A 17,057-nucleotide genomic window follows, 5' to 3' on the forward strand; every position below is an offset into this window, starting at 1 on the left:
ACATGAAGACAGATTCTGCGCTGACATAAGGCCAGATTCTCTGTTACGGGACCTCTCTCCTCTGCCTGGGTGCCTGGGCCTAAATGTGTGACAGTGGCCTGTTCCAGTGGTGGGTGACGTGAAGCCTGATTCTCTGCTATGACATGAAGACAGATTCTGCGCTGACATAAGGCCAGATTCTCTGTTACGGGACCGCTCTCCTCTGACTGGGTGCCGGGGCCTAAATGTGTGACAGTGGCCTGTTCCAGTGGTGGGTGACGTGAAGCCTGATTCTCTGCTATGACATGAATACAGATTCTGCGCTGACATAAGGCCAGATTCTCTGTTACGGGACCTCTCTCCTCTGCCTGGGTGCCTGGGCCTAAATGTTTGACAGTGGCCTGTTCCAGTGGTGGGTGACGTGAAGCCTGATTCTCTGCTATGACATGAAGACAGATTCTGCGCTGACATAAGGCCAGATTCTCTGTTACGGGACCGCTCTCCTCTGTCTGGGTGCCGGGGCCTAAATGTGTGACAGTGGCCTGTTCCAGTGGTGGGTGACGTGAAGCCTGATTCTCTGCTATGACATGAATACAGATTCTGCGCTGACATAAGGCCAGATTCTCTGTTATGGGACCTCTCTCCTCTGCCTGGGTGCCTGGGCCTAAATATGTGACAGTGGCCTGTTCCAGTGGTGGGTGACGTGAAGCCTGATTCTCTGCTATGACATGAAGACAGATTCTGCGCTGACATAAGGCCAGATTCTCTGTTACGGGACCTCTCTCCTCTGCCTGGGTGCCTGGGCCTAAATGTGTGACAGTGGCCTGTTCCAGTGGTGGGTGACGTGAAGCCTGATTCTCTGCTATGACATGAAGACAGATTCTGCGCTGACATAAGGCCAGATTCTCTGTTACGGGACCGCTCTCCTCTTTCTGGGTGCCGGGGCCTAAATGTGTGACAGTGGCCTGTTCCAGTGGTGGGTGACGTGAAGCCTGATTCTCTGCTATGACATGAATACAGATTCTGCGCTGACATAAGGCCAGATTCTCTGTTACGGGACCTCTCTCCTCTGCCTGGGTGCCGGGGCCTAAATGTGTGACAGTGGCCTGTTCCAGTGGTGGGTGACGTGAAGCCTGATTCTCTGCTATGACATGAAGACAGATTCTGTGCTGACATAAGGCCAGATTCTCTGTTACGGGACCTCTCTCCTCTGCCTGGGTGCCTGGGCCTAAATGTGTGACAGTAGCCTGTTCCAGTGGTGGGTGACGTGAAGCCTGATTCTCTGCTATGACATGAAGACAGATTCTGCGCTGACATAAGGCCAGATTCTCTGCTACGGGACCGCTCTCCTCTGTCTGGTTGCCGGGGCCTAAATGTGTGACAGTGGCCTGTTCCAGTGGTGGGTGACGTGAAGCCTGATTCTCTGCTATGACATGAAGACAGATTCTGTGCTGACATCAGGCCAGATTCTCTGTTACGGGACCTCTCTCGTCTGCCTGGGGGCCGGGCCTAAATGTGTGACAGTGGCCTGTTCCTGTGGTGGGTGACGTGAAGCCTGATTCTCTGCTATGACATGAAGACAGATTCTGCGCTGACATAAGGCCAGATTCTCTGTTACAGGACCGCTCTCCTCTGTCTGGGTGCCGGGGCCTAAATGTGTGACAGTGGCCTGTTCCAGTGGTGGGTGACGTGAAGCCTGATTCTCTGCTATGACATGAATACAGATTCTGCGCTGACATAAGGCCAGATTCTCTGTTACGGGACCTCTCTCCTCTGCCTGGGTGCCTGGGCCTAAATGTGTGACAGTGGCCTGTTCCAGTGGTGGGTGATGTGAAGCCTGATTCTCTGCTATGACATGAAGACAGATTCTGCGCTGACATAAGGCCAGATTCTCTGTTACGGGACCTCTCTCCTCTGCCTGGGTGCCTGGGCCTAAATGTGTGACAGTGGCCTGTTCCAGTGGTGGGTGACGTGAAGCCTGATTCTCTGCTATGACATGAAGACAGATTCTGCGCTGACATAAGGCCAGATTCTCTGTTACGGGACCGCTCTCCTCTGTCTGGGTGCCGGGGCCTAAATGTGTGACAGTGGCCTGTTCCAGTGGTGGGTGACGTGAAGCCTGATTCTCTGCTATGACATGAAGACAGATTCTGTGCTGACATAAGGCCAGATTCTCTGTTACGGGACCTCTCTCCTCTGCCTGGGGGCCGGGCCTAAATGTGTGACAGTGGCCTGTTCCAGTGGTGGGTGACGTGAAGCCTGATTCTCTGCTATGACATGAAGGCTGATTCTGCGCTGACATGAAGCCAGATTCTCTGCTATGGCATGAAGAGACTGATTCTCTGCTGACATGAAGCCAGATTCTTTGCTATGGCATGAAGAGACTGATTCTCTGCTGACGTGAAGCCAGATTCTCTGCTATGGGACCTCTGTCCAATTGATATTGGTTCATTTTTATTTTTTTTATTTTAATTTTAATTCATTTCCCTATCCACATTTGTTTGCAGGGGATTTACCTACATGTTGCTGCCTTTTGCAGCCCTCTAGCTCTTTCCTGGGCTGTTTTACAGCCTTTTTAGTGCCCAAAAGTTCGGGTCCCCATTGACTTCAATGGGGTTCGGGTTCGGGACGAAGTTCGGATCGGGTTCGGGACGAAGTTCGGATCGGGTTCGGATCCCGAACCCGAACATTTCCGGGAAGTTCAGCCGAACTTCTCGAACCCGAACATCCAGGTGTTCGCTCAACTCTATTCACGGACCCATTCAAGTCAATAGGTCCGTGAAAGACCACGGATGCACACAAGATTGGCATCCGCGTCCGTGATCCGTGGCCGTAGGTTACTTTCATGCAGGTGGATCCGAAGAATCACCCTCCCTCCCTCCCCAGTTTGAAAATCATTGGTGGCCAGTGTGCGGCCCCCCCCGGCCCCCCCCCCCCCCCTCCCTCTATTGTAATATCATTGGTGGCCAATGTGCGGCCTCCCCCAATCCCCCCCCTCCCCCCCCCCCCCCCCCCCCGGACATTGGTGTCAGCGGAGATTCCGATCGGAGTCCCAGTTTAATCGCTCTGGGGCTCCGATCGGTAACCATGGCAACCAGGACGCTACTGCAGGCCTGGTTGCCATGGTTACTTAGCAATATTACAATATTAGAAGCATCATACTTACCTGCTGGCTGCTGTGCTGTCTGTGTCCGGCCGGGAGCTCCTCCTACTGGTAAGTGACAGGTCTGTGCGGCTCTATTTCCGACTTCAGGAGCTGGCCACGTCACATGACCCTCACTCCCCACTATAAATACAGGCGGCCTGCTGGCTACAGGTTGCCTGTAATTTTAGTCTCTTAGGCTGTGTGTATTGTTAGCTACTCTATTGATTGACCTCTGGAATTTGACCTTGACCGTTTCCTGACTTCCCTTTGCCTGCTCCCTTGGTTTTGACGCTACATCTCGGATTCTGACCTTTGCTCGTTATCGGATTTGCCACCTGCCTCTTTCCTTTGTATTGACGTGACCTCCTGGACTGACCTCGGCTAGCTGACCCGCCTTTGCCTTCTCCCTCACAGGCTACCTATCTCTTGTCTACTTCCTTGTCTATTTATCTGCCTGCATCTCGCGTACCGTTCTCTGCCTAGCTGTTCGGTACCCTCTCTGTTCCTTCCTCCCCTACCCGGCACTTACGGAGGTTAGGGACCGTCGCCCAGTTGCGCCCCGTCACCTAGGGCGGGTGGTCCAAGTAGGCAGGGACAGGGTTGAGGGTGGCAGTCTAGGGGGTGCACTTCCTTCTACCTTCCCTTCCCGTGACAGAATCACAGGCCTAATTAGCATGGACCCTCTACAGAGTCTTACCGAGCATGTGCAGGGTCTTGCTAAAATTGTGCAAGAATTAGGGGAAAGGTTACAGGCACAGGAGACCGCCCGTACACCCCCCGTTCTCGCTCCCGCCGCCATTCAAGTGGAACCGCATATTAAATTACCCGATCGGTTCTCGGGTGACCACAGGAGTTTTTTAGCTTTCAAAGAAAGTTGCAAGCTCTATTTCCGACTACGACCTCACTCCTGTGGTCCTGACCAACAAAGGGTTGGGATAATCATCTCTTTACTTCAAGGGGACCCCCAGGAATGTGCCTTTAACTTGCCGCCAGATTCCCTGTGTCTTAATTCTGTTGACCTCTTTTTCCAGACCCTAGGGGTCATTTATGATGAGCCTGACCGAGCGTCTGTGGCTGAGTCTAATCTAAAGGCCCTTACCCAGGGGGATCGTCCCGTGGAGGATTATTGTACCCAGTTCCGCAAGTGGTGCGTTCCTTCGGGTTGGAACGAACCAGCCCTTAAATGCCAGTTTAGGGCAGGGTTGACAGAGAGGTTAAAGGATATGCTGGTCTGTTACCCTAGTCCTGACTCCTTAGAGGAAACCATGACGTTAGCCATAAGACTAGACAGACGGATTAGAGAGAGACAGCGGGAGCATTTGTTTTCTCCTCATAGCCTTCCAAGGTCTGAGGTTTCTCCTATCGAACCCAAGGTGGAGACTCAGATGGATGAACAAATGCAGCTCGGGATGACACGAAGAGAACTACGCCGTCGCCGTGGCTCTTGTTTTTATTGTGGCGATTCCAACCACTTGGTCCGTCAGTGTCCCAAGGCTCCTCCTTCCGGAAGATCTTTCAAGTCAGAGGGATTCAAGGACAAGGTACTCCCGGAGGTGGTAAGAAGCAAACTATTGCTGCCTGTCTCAATTGCCTTTTGGGTCTTAAAGGGGTCAGGAAGTCTTTTGTGGATTCAGGGTCAGCATTTAGTTTTATTGATCTCAAATTTGTTGAACAGGTAGGGATCCCAATACTAAAATTGTCCACCCCGATTCAGGTGGTCGCCATCGACTCTACCTCCCTGCTGAGGGGCACGGTAAAGCTCCGTACTCCCGAGATAATCCTGTCTGTTGGGGTCTGCCAAATGTTCCTTTTTTGTTCTAGAGAATCTTCCTGTTCAGGTAGTACTAGGCATGCCCTGGCTTCAGTAACATAACCCGGTCATCAACTGGAGTTCGGGCGAGTTAGAGAAATGGAGTTCTAACTGTAGTTCTTGCTTAACTGTAATTCAAGCTGGGGTTTCTTTAGATGTCATTCCTCACTTTATTGCTGACTTTCATGATGTTTTTTCCACTGCTGAGACAGATATTCTCCCTCCCATAGGTCTTATGACTGCGCCGTTGAGTTGGTTCCTGAGTCTAAATTTCCTAAGGGGCGGATTTACAATCTTTCTGGCCCTGAACGCAGTGCCATGAGAGATTATATCCAGGGAATTCTTAAAAAGGGGCATATTAGGCCCTCCACCTCTCCTCTGGGAGCAGGGTTCTTTTTCGTTAAGAAGAAAGACGGTGGTCTCAAACCCTGCATTATTTATAGAAACTTGAATAAAATCAGTATTAGGAATCAGTATTCCATCCCGTTGATTCCTGATTTATTCAACCAGGTCTTGGGTGCTTCTTGGTTTTCTAAACTCGATCTGAGGGGGGCTTATAACTAGTGTTGAGCGAACAGTTCGAGCATAGTTCGGGTCCGTACCGAATTTTGGGGTGTTCGTGACACGGACCCGAACCCGAACTTTTTCGTAAAAGTTCGGGTTCGTCGTTCGGCATGTATTTTGGCGCATTTTGAAAGGCTGCAAAGCAGCCAATCAACATGCATCATACTACTTGCCCTAAGATGCCATCGCAGCCATGCCTACTATTGGCAAGGCTGTGATTGGCCAAGTGCAGCATGTGACTCAGCCTCTTTATAAGCTTGTGCGCACGTCGGGACGTGCTCACTCCCGATGTGAATAGAACAGGGATAGACGCAGCTGATGCTAGGGCGAGAATAGGCAGGGATAATTGAATAACTGGAAGCAAATTTCTCTCCTCCACCTGTGATTCATCTGAACAACTGCAGCTGAGCTGCTTTTTTGATAGGGATTGGCTATTTTTAGAGTGGCCAGAGTGATTTTTCCATCCACATGTACCTGGGCTGACCGCCGGCCGCCATTTTGCGACTTGTAGTGCTGCAGCAGAAGCTGCCACAGTGTGCATTCCAAAGCTCCAAACAAGTCAGACATCTACACCTGGGATTCAGACCAATAGCGATTTAGCAGCACAGTCCAAGGCTATTTTTTTTAAAGGTTGTGCAGACCATTTTGTGGCACATGTTACTGGGCTGATAGGCGGCGGCCATCTTGGGACTAGTGCTGCAGCACAATCTCTCCCAACGTCCATTAATCACTTGTAATAGTGGTCTGTGCCATAGAAATCCTACATCAGGGACTTGGGTGTGCTTGTGTCACCCCTACTAATACCAGTCCACCTGTAATCCATACAGTGAAAAGCCATAAAGTATTCCAGTGAGGGAATTTTTATTTTATTTAAAAAAGGCCAAGTTAGTTTATCTGGCGTTCAATATACTAGATACAGTTAGGCCTGCGTTTCATACATCTGGAATTAGCAAACTAATGTGCTGGGGTTGGGAAAACATATATGTACCCATACTAGAATCTGTCAAAGAAAGCGGTACTCACATATAACAGTCATTCCATCTGTAATCCATACAGTCAAAAGACTGAAAGTATTCCAGTGAGGGGATTTTGCTTATAAAAAATAATATATTTCATTGTGGTGCGAGTTGAATCGCAACAATGAAGAAAAATACTATTAAGGGACGAGGACGCGGTCGTGGTGGTGTCCGTGGAGCCTCTGTTGCTGGTAGAGGACGTGGCCGTTCGGCCCCAGGCGCACACAGTAGGGAACGAACTCCCTCAACTAGCCGGCAGAATGTACCGCAATATCTCGTGGGGCCCAATGCCGCTCATAGGATGGTAAGGCCTGAGCAGGTACAGGCATTAATCGATTGGGTGGCCGACAGTGCTTCCAGCACGTTCACCACATGGTCTTCCACCCAGTCTTCTGCGGAAAGCGCACAGGTGGCACCTGAAAACCAAGCCCATCAGTCTGTCACATCACCCCCAAGCATATCAGGGAAACGGTCTGAGCCACAAGTTATGCAGCAGTCTCTTCTTCTGTTTGAAGACTCTGCTTCCAGGGTTTCCCAGGGGCGTCCACCTAGCCCTTCCCCAGTGGAGGAAGACATACCATGCACTGACGCACAACCACTTATGTCTCCAGATGAAGAGGACATGGGAATACCACCACAGCAGAGTCACCGACTCTCTGATGATGACGAAACACAGGTGCCCACTGCCGCGTCTTTTTGCAGTGTGCAGACTGAACAGGAGGAGGTCAGGGAGGGAGACTGGGTGGAAGACGATGCAGAGGACGATGAGGTCTTAGACCCCACATGGACTGAAGGTCGTGGCGATGACTTTCACAGTTCAGAGGAAGAGGTAGTGGTGAGACCGAGACAACAGCGAAGCCAAAGAGGGAGCAGGGGGCCAAAGCAGACGAGCCGCCGCCCCCAGAGTTCGCCTGCTACTGGACATCGCCAACAGGGACCCAGCCCCACAAAGGCAGCTTCAAAGAGTTCCCTGGCATGGCACTTCTTTAAACAATGTCCTACCGACAAGACCCGAGTGACTTGCACGCTCTGCCATCAGAGCCTGAGGCGAGGCATTAACGTTCTGAACCTCAGCACAACCTGCATGACCAGGCATCTACATGCAAAGCATGAACTGCAGTGGGGTACACACCTTAAAAACCAGGCACTCGCTGAGGCTCCCCCTGCTCCCTCTACCGCTGCTGCCTCGGCTTCCGCCTCGAGAGGAATGTTGCCACCTGCCGAGCAGCAAACAGAGGATGTGCCACCGACACCACCACCACCGCCACCGTCAACTAGCGTCTCCGCTATATCACACAGCAGCGTTCAGCTCTCAATATCTCAAACCTTAGAGAGGAAGCGCAAATTCCCCCCGAGTCACCCTCGAGCCCTTGGCCTGAACGCCAGCATTTCTAAACTGCTGGCCTTTGAAATGCTGTCATTCCGGCTGGTGGACACAGACAGCTTCAAACAGCTGATGGCCATGGCTGTCCCGCAGTATGTGGTTCCCAGCCGCCACTACTTCTCCAAGACAGCCGTGCCTTCCCTGCACATGCAAGTGTCCGATAAAATCAAGTGTGCACTGCGCAACGCCATTTGTGGCAAGGTCCACCTAACCACAGATACGTGGACCAGTAAGCACGGCCAGGGACGCTATATCTCACTAACTGCACACTGGATGAATGTAGTGGCGGCTGGGCCCCCGGCGGACAGTTCCTTGGCGCACGTCCTTCCGCCCCCTAGGATCGCAGGGCATCATTCTCTGCCTCCTGTAGCCTCCTCCTCCTACTCGGCTTCCTCCTCCACTGCTTCCACCAGCTCATCCGGTCAGCCACACACCTTCACCACCAACTTCAGCACAGCCCGGGGTAAACGTCAGCAGGCCATTCTGAAACTCATATGTTTGGGGGACAGGCCCCACAGCGCAAAGGAGTTGTGGCGGGGTATTGAACAACAGACCGACGAGTGGTTTCTGCCGGTGGGCCTCAAGCCAGGCCTGGTGGTATGCGATAATGGGCGAAATCTCGTGGCAGCTCTGGGACTAGCCGGTTTGACGCACATCCCTTGCCTGGCGCATGTGCTGAACTTGGTGGTGCAGAGGTTCATTCACCACTACCCCAAAATGTCAGAGCTGCTGCATAAAGTGCGGGCCGACTGTGCGCGCTTCCGCCGTTCACATCCTGCCGCTGCTCGCCTGTCTGCGCTACAGCGGAACTTCGGCCTTCCCGCTCACCGCCTCATATGCGACGTGCCCACCCGGTGGAACTCCACCTTGCACATGCTGGAGAGACTGTGCGAGCAGCAGCAGGCCATAGTGGAGTTTCAGCTGCAGCACGCTCGCGTCAGTCGTACTGCCGAACAGCACCACTTCACCACCAATGATTGGGCCTCCATGCGAGACCTGTGTGCCCTGCTGCGCTGTTTCGAGTACTCCACCAACATGGCCAGTGGCGATGACACTGTTATCAGCGTTACAATACCACTTCTATGTCTCCTTGAGAAAACACTTAGGGCAATGATGTTAGAGGAGGTGGCCCAGGTGGAGGAGGAGGAGGAGGATGAGGGCTCGTTTCTAACACTTTCGGGCCAGTCTGTTCGAAGTGGCTCAAAGGGAGGTTTGTTTAAGCAGCAGAGGACAGGTTCACAAGTCGCCAGCCAAGGCACTGTACTGGAGGACGAGGAGGATGAGGAGGAGGAGGTGGAGGGGGACGAGGATGACGCAAGTTCACAGCGGGGTGGCAGCCCAGGCCCATCACTGGTGCGTGGCTGGGGGGATACGGTGGACGATGACGATACGCCTCCCACAGAGGACAGCTTGTCCTTACCCATGGGTAGCCTGGCCCACATGAGCGAATATATGGTCCAATGCCTGCGCAACGACAGCAGAGTTGCCCACGTTTTAACGTGTGCAGACTACTGGGTGGCCACCCTGCTGGATCCCCGGTATAAAGACAATGTGCCCACTTTAATTCCTGAACTGGAGCGCGACCGTAAGATGCGCGAGTACAAGCGCACGCTGATAGAGGCGCTCTTGAGAGCATTCCCACATGTCACAGGGGAACAGGTGGAAGGTGAAGGCAGAGGAGTGGCAAGAGGTCGCCAACGCAGCTGTGTCACGGCCAGCTCATCTGAGGGCAGGGTTAGCATGGCAGAAATGTGGAAAAGTTTTGTCTCCACGCCACAGCTATCTGCACCGACACCTGATACGGAACGTGTTAGCAGGAGGCAGCATTTCACTAACATGGTTGAACAGTATGTCTGCACACCCCTCCACATCCTGACGGATGGTTCGGCCCCATTCAACTACTGGGTTTCGAAATTGTCCACGTGGCCAGAGTTAGCATGTTATGCCTTGGAGGTGCTTTCCTGCCCGGCGGCCAGCGTTTTATCTGAACGCGTATTCAGCACGGCAGGGGGCGTCATTACTGACAAGCGCAGCCGCCTGTCCACAGCCAACGTGGACAAGCTGACCTTCATAAAGATGAACCAGGCATGGATCCCACAGGACCTGTCCCTCCCTTGTGCAGAGTAGTCCTTATTAACTGCCTAAAACATGTCTTGTTGTGCTACGGACCACTTCTTTATTTGATACAAATTTTATGAAACCCACAGTTGAATGAAACTCTTCTCTGTCTGGGCGCCGGGGCCTAACCAGATGAAAGTGGCCGGTTAAACTAACGGGTGACAGGAAGCCATAACCTCTGCCATGCTACCTCTGTCTTCTGTCTGGGTGCTGAGGCCTAAGTCAAATAAAGCGGTCTTCTGCTGTGCTGGGGGATATGAAGCTAATCTCTGACCTCTCTCCTCTGTCTGGGTCCAAAGGCCTAAATCACTGAAAGAGGCCTTCTCCTGTGGTGTGTGATATGATGCCAGAATATGTGCTGTGGGGCCTCTCTCCTCTTCCTGGGTGCAGGGGTCAAATAAACTAAATTGTGGCCTACTCCTGTGGTGGTTGATACGATGCCTGATTCTCTGATGTGGAACCTCTCTCCTCTGTTTGGGTGAAGGGGTCAAAGTAACTAAATGGTGGCTTCTCCTGTGGTGGCTGATATGATGCCAGAATATGTGCTGTGGTGCCTCTCTCCTCTTCCTGGGTGCAGGGGTCAAAGTAACTAAATGGTGGCTTCTCCTGTGGTGGCTGATATGATGCCAGAATATGTGCTGTGGGGCCTCTCTCCTCTTCCTGGGTGCAGGGGTCAAAGTAACTCAATGGTGGCTTCTCCTGTGGTGGCTGATATGATGCCAGAATATGTGCTGTGGTGCCTCTCTCCTCTGTCTGGGTCCAAAGGCCTAAATCACTGAAAGAGGCCTTCTCCTGTGGTGTGTGATATGATGCCTGAATATGTGCTGTGGTGCCTCTCTCCTCTTCCTGGGTGCGGGGGTCAAAGTAACTCAATGGTGGCTTCTCCTGTGGTGGCTGATATGATGCCAGAATATGTGCTGTGGTGCCTCTCTCCTCTGTCTGGGTCCAAAGGCCTAAATCACTGAAAGAGGCCTTCTCCTGTGGTGTGTGATATGATGCCTGAATATGTGCTGTGGTGCCTCTCTCCTCTTCCTGGGTGCGGGGGTCAAAGTAACTCAATGGTGGCTTCTCCTGTGGTGGCTGATATGATGCCAGAATATGTGCTGTGGTGCCTCTCTCCTCTTCCTGGGTGCGGGGGTCAAAGTAACTCAATGGTGGCTTCTCCTGTGGTGGCTGATATGATGCCAGAATATGTGCTGTGGGGCCTCTCTCCTCTTCCTGGGTGCAGGGGTCAAAGTAACTCAATGGTGGCTTCTCCTGTGGTGGTTAGTATGATGCCAGAATATGTGCTGTGGGGCCTCTCTCCTCTTCCTGGGTGCGGGGGTCAAAGTAACTCAATGGTGGCTTCTCCTGTGGTGGCTGATATGATGCCAGAATATGTGCTGTGGTGCCTCTCTCCTCTTCCTGGGTGCGGGGGTCAAAGTAACTCAATGGTGGCTTCTCCTGTGGTGGCTGATATGATGCCAGAATATGTGCTGTGGGGCCTCTCTCCTCTTCCTGGGTGCAGGGGTCAAAGTAACTCAATGGTGGCTTCTCCTGTGGTGGCTGATATGATGCCAGAATATGTGCTGTGGTGCCTCTCTCCTCTTCCTGGGTGCGGGGGTCAAAGTAACTCAATGGTGGCTTCTCCTGTGGTGGCTGATATGATGCCAGAATATGTGCTGTGGGGCCTCTCTCCTCTTCCTGGGTGCAGGGGTCAAAGTAACTCAATGGTGGCTTCTCCTGTGCTGATTGATATAAAGCTGATGGTTGTGCCATCTGACATGGTTGCCAGGGTCTGATTCAATGGGGGCCTACTCCTGTAGTGGGTGATCTAAATGCCTGATTCTCTGCTGTGAAACCTCTCTCCTCCGTCTGGGTGTAGGGGTCAAAGTCTTTCAAAGTCGCCTTCTCCTGTGCTGATTGATATGAAGCTGATGGTTGTGCCATCTGACATGGTTGCCGGGGTCCCATTAAATTGTGGCCTACTCCTGTGGTGGTTGATATGATGCCTGATTCTCTGATGTGGAACCTCTCTCCTCTGTTTGGGTGAAGGGGTCAAAGTAACTAAATGGTGGCTTCTCCTGTGGTGGCTGATATGATGCCAGAATATGTGCTGTGGGGCCTCTCTCCTCTTCCTGGGTGCAGGGGTCAAAGTAACTCAATGGTGGCTTCTCCTGTGGTGGCTGATATGATGCCAGAATATGTGCTGTGGTGCCTCTCTCCTCTTCCTGGGTGCGGGGGTCAAAGTAACTCAATGGTGGCTTCTCCTGTGGTGGCTGATATGATGCCAGAATATGTGCTGTGGTGCCTCTCTCCTCTTCCTGGGTGCGGGGGTCAAAGTAACTCAATGGTGGCTTCTCCTGTGGTGGCTGATATGATGCCAGAATATGTGCTGTGGTGCCTCTCTCCTCTTCCTGGGTGCAGGGGTCAAAGTAACTAAATGGTGGCTTCTCCTGTGGTGGTTGATATGATGCCTGATTCTCTGCTGTGAAACCTCTCTCCTCCATCTGGGTGTAGGGGTCAAAGTCTTTCAAAGTCGCCTTCTCCTGTGCTGATTGATATAAAGCTGATGGTTGTGCCATCTGACATGGTTGCCAGGGTCTGATTCAATGGGGGCCTACTCCTGTGGTGGGTGATCTAAATGCCTGATTCTCTGCTGTGAAACCTCTCTCCTCCGTCTGGGTGTAGGGGTCAAAGTCTTTCAAAGTCGCCTTCTCCTGTGCTGATTGATATGAAGCTGATGGTTGTGCCATCTGACATGGTTGCCGGGGTCCCATTAAATTGGGGCCTACTCCTGTGGTGGGTGATCTAAATGCCTGATTCTCTGCTTTGAAACCTCTCTCCTCCGTCCGGGTGTAGGGGTCAAAGTCTGTCAAAGTCGCCTTCTCCTGTGCTGATTGATATAAAGCTTATGCTTGTGCCATCTGACATGGTTGCCGGGGTCTGATTCAATGGTGGCCTACTCCTGTGGTGGGTGATCTAAATGCCTGATTCTCTGCTGTGTAACCTCTCTCCTCCGTCTGGGTGTAGGGGTCAAAGTAACTAAATGGTGGCCTACTCCTGTGGTGGGTGATATGATGCCTGGTTCTCTGCTGTGGGACCTCTCTCCTTTGTCTGGGTGCTGTGGTCAAAATAATAGTAAGTGACCTTCTCCATTGGTGGGTGACTTGAAGCCTGATTCTGTGCTATGGGACCTCACTCCAATTAATATTGTTTAATTTTTATTTATTTTATGTTAACTCATCATTTCCCTATCTACATTTGTTTGCAGGGGATTTAACTACATTTTGCTGCCTTTTGCAGCCCTCTAGCCCTTTCCGGGTGTGTTTTACAGCCTTTTTAGTGCCCAAAAGTTCGGGTCCCCATTGACTTCTATGGGGTTCGGGTTCGGGATGAAGTTCGGGTCGAGTTCGGATCCCGAACCCGAACATTTTTCGAAAGTTCGGCCGAACTCGTCGAACCCGAACATCCAGGTGTTCGCTCAACTCTACTTATAACCTGATTCATATTAAGGAGGGTCATGAATGGAAGACTGCCTTTAACACTCCAGAGGGACACTTTGAGTATCTTGTTATGCCATTTGGTCTCTGCAATGCCCCAGCTGTATTTCAGAACTTTATGAACAACATTTTCAAAGAGCTTATCGGCAAGGTTTTGATTGTTTATCTTGATGATATTCTTGTCTTTTCATCGGATTGGAAGACCCATGTTTCGCACGTCAGATTGGTTCTTAAAATCCTCAGAGAGAATCATCTATCTGTTAAATTAGAAAAATGTGTATTTGGAGTTCAAGAGATTCCCTATCTTGTGTATATTCTTACTCCTCATTCATTTAAAATGGATCCCAGTAAGGTTCAGGCTATCCAAGACTGGGTAAGACCATCCTCCTTAAAGGCACTTCAACGCTTTTTAGGATTCTTCAACTTTTATCGTAAATTTATAAAAAAAAATTCGGTCATTGTCCAAACCCCTTACTGATTTGACTGAGAAAGGGTCTGACCTTGTCAACTGGTCGTTGGAGGCCTGCCAGGCCTTTGAGACTCTAAAAATTAGCTTTCAAAAGGCCCCAGTCTTGGTTCAGCCTAATCCAGAGGAACCTTTTGTGGTGGAGGTGGATGCCTCGGAGGATGGCGTGGGGGCCATCCTCTCCCAGGGGTCTTCCAACTTCACAAATTTAAGACCGTGTGCCTTCTTTTCTCGCAAGTTCTCTCCCTCGGAGAGAAATTGCGATATTGGAAACCGTGAGTTACTGGCCATTAAGTGGGCATTCGAGGAATGGAGATATTTTTTAGAAGGGGCTAAACACTGTGTTACTGTTCTCACAGATCATAAGAATTTAGTGTTTCTTGAGGCGGCCAAATGCCTTAATCCTAGACAAGCTAGGTTGGCCCTGTTTTTTTACTCGTTTTAACTTCTCTGTTACTTTCAGACCAGTAAGTAAAAATATTAAAGCAGATGCCTTGTCCCAAAGTTTTAATGCCGTCCAACCTCCTGACACCCCTCCTGAATCCATATTGCCGTCAAGCATCTTTGTGGCAGCGATTTCTTTGGATTTTTCCTCGGAGATTCAACGGGCTCAGCAACTTGCTCCTCCACAAACACCTTCAGATAAGTTGTTCGTTCCCGAGCATTTTCGGTTTCGACTATTGGGTGAGTGTCATGACTCCGTTCTGTGTGGTCATCCAGGCATCGCTGCCACTAAAGAATTACTTTTGAGGTCTTTCTGGTGGCCCACTTTATCTAAGGATGTGCGATCTTATGTTTTGGCTTGTGAGGTATGTGCCAGATCTAAAACCGCAAGGTCACATCCCGCGGGTGAACTACAACCACTACCCATTCCCTGCAGGCCATGGTCACACATTTCCATGGATTTTATCTCTGACCTGCCCCCCTCTGAGGGGTGGTCAGTGGTTTGGGTGGTGGTTGACCGTTTTAGCAAGATGGTGCACTTTGTTCCCTTAAGTAAGCTCCCTGATGCGAAAACCTTAGCATCCTTATTTATTGAACATGTGGTATGCCTGCATGGTGTTCCTGAAAATATTGTCTCTGGATTTTGGAGAGCCTTTTGCCAAAGATGAGACATCACTTTATTCTTTTCGTCCGCCTTCCATCTAAAGACTAATGGGCAGACGGAACGGTTAAACCAGGCAGTGGAGCTTTTTTTAAGGTGTTATATATCGCACAATCAGCTCATGTGGGTGAGATACCTCCCGTTGGCAGAGTTTGCCATCAACAATCGGGTTAATTCATCCACGGGGGTATCTCCTTTTTTTTGTAATGGTGGTTTTCATCCTCGTTTTTTGCTCAAATTCTTCTGTGTTCTCACTCAACCCGCAGGCAGATTCTTTTACCTGTAGACTGTGCACAGTCTGGGCACAGGTTCAAGCGAACCTGGAAAAGGCCTAAGAGATTCAGCGTAGACAGGCCAATAAACGCTCTAAGGGAGTAAATTTTGTACTCGGCGATAAAGTGTGGTTGTCGACTAAAAATCTTTCTTTGAAACATGTTCTAGGAAATTCTCTCTGCGTTTCATAGGACCATATAATATTATTGAGGTTATTAATCTGGTGTCTTAGAGTGAAACTACCCGACTCCCTGCGTATACATAATGTGTTCCATAAATCGTTACTCAAGAAATATGTGTCACCAGTGGCTCCTTCCAAAAAACCTCCCCCACCTGTGGAGGTTGAAGGTCAGGAGGAATTCATCATCTCTAGAATTATTGATGTTAGAAAAATTAGGAACTCCTTTCAATACCTGGTCCACTGGAAAGGTTTTGGACCTAAGAGAGGTCCTGGGTTCCTGTGTCTAGGATGCATGCCTCCAAGTTAATTGCTAAATTTCACCGGGAACACCCTGAGAAGCCCTCTCTACGATTGTTTGGTTCACAGGCCCCTCGTGGAAAGGGGGTACTGTAACGGGGCACCAAAGGCGCACTCGGTCTCCCATCAGCCGCAGACCTGCTGCTTAGTTCGGTAGCGAGGATCTGTGTTTGGCCTCGTTCCCAGGGTGGCTTTGCTAGCTGGGAGGCTCCCTCTTCTCAATGCAGGTATTGTTGTACACAAAATTGTGACATCATCCATGTAGACCCCTGTTTTAACAGCAAGTCCATTACCACCAGGTATAAAGACACCCTTGATTACATTGTCTTTTTGTAGTAGCAAGAGTAGTGGCTCCAAAACACAAATAAACAGAATGGGTGACAAGGGGCAACCTTGCTTGTCTCTGGAAAACAAAGTGACTTTTCCAGACAGAAAACCATTAATAAGAATTTGGCTGAAGGATTCTTTGTAGAGCAATGATATCTGTTTTATTTCATCTGGAAAGTTAATTTGCTTCAGCACCAGTCACAGAAACTCATGTGACACTCTGTCATATGCTTTGAGAAAGCCCAAGGATAGTATGGCTAGATCTTGTTTTCTCTCATTCTGATACCAGATACAGTCTCTTATTATGTTGAGATTTTCCCATACTCCTCTACCTTGGACTGCATATACTTGGTCTTTATGTATCACTTTGCCAATTACTTTTTTAATCCGGTTCACAAGCAACTTGGCCATAACTTTGTAATCGGTATTTAGGAGTGTGATTGGTCTCCAATTTTCTAATTGCGATTTGTCGCCTTTTTTGTATATTAATGTCACAATACCTTTCCTCCAAGATTTTGGCAACACTTCTGTATTTAAAGCTTCCTTGAAGATAGCCATCAGGTCTCCTTTCAATACATTCCAGAATTTTAAGTAAAATTCTACTGTAAGTCCATCAGACCATGGCGTTTTGTTTTTTGCGAAACCTTTAAAGACAGCATGCAATTCTGCTAGCGAGATGTCCTTGCAGAGCCTTTCTTTCTCCTCTCTCTCCAGCTTGTTTTCTAAAGAGTTTAAGGCATCTTCAACAAAGGCTTTATAGAATTGTTTGACTTTTTTAAGCATTTATTCTTTCTTTGTTTCACCACCGATATTTAATATAACTGTTTTTTGCCCAGTTGTTTTTTTGAAGAAGAATCTTGTACATTTTTCATCAGCTTCAAGCTGCTTCCCTTTGGTATTGAATATTATT

The sequence above is a fragment of the Bufo bufo genome, chromosome 3 (genome assembly GCF_905171765.1).
Source record: "Bufo bufo chromosome 3, aBufBuf1.1, whole genome shotgun sequence".
NCBI lineage: Eukaryota > Metazoa > Chordata > Amphibia > Anura > Bufonidae > Bufo > Bufo bufo.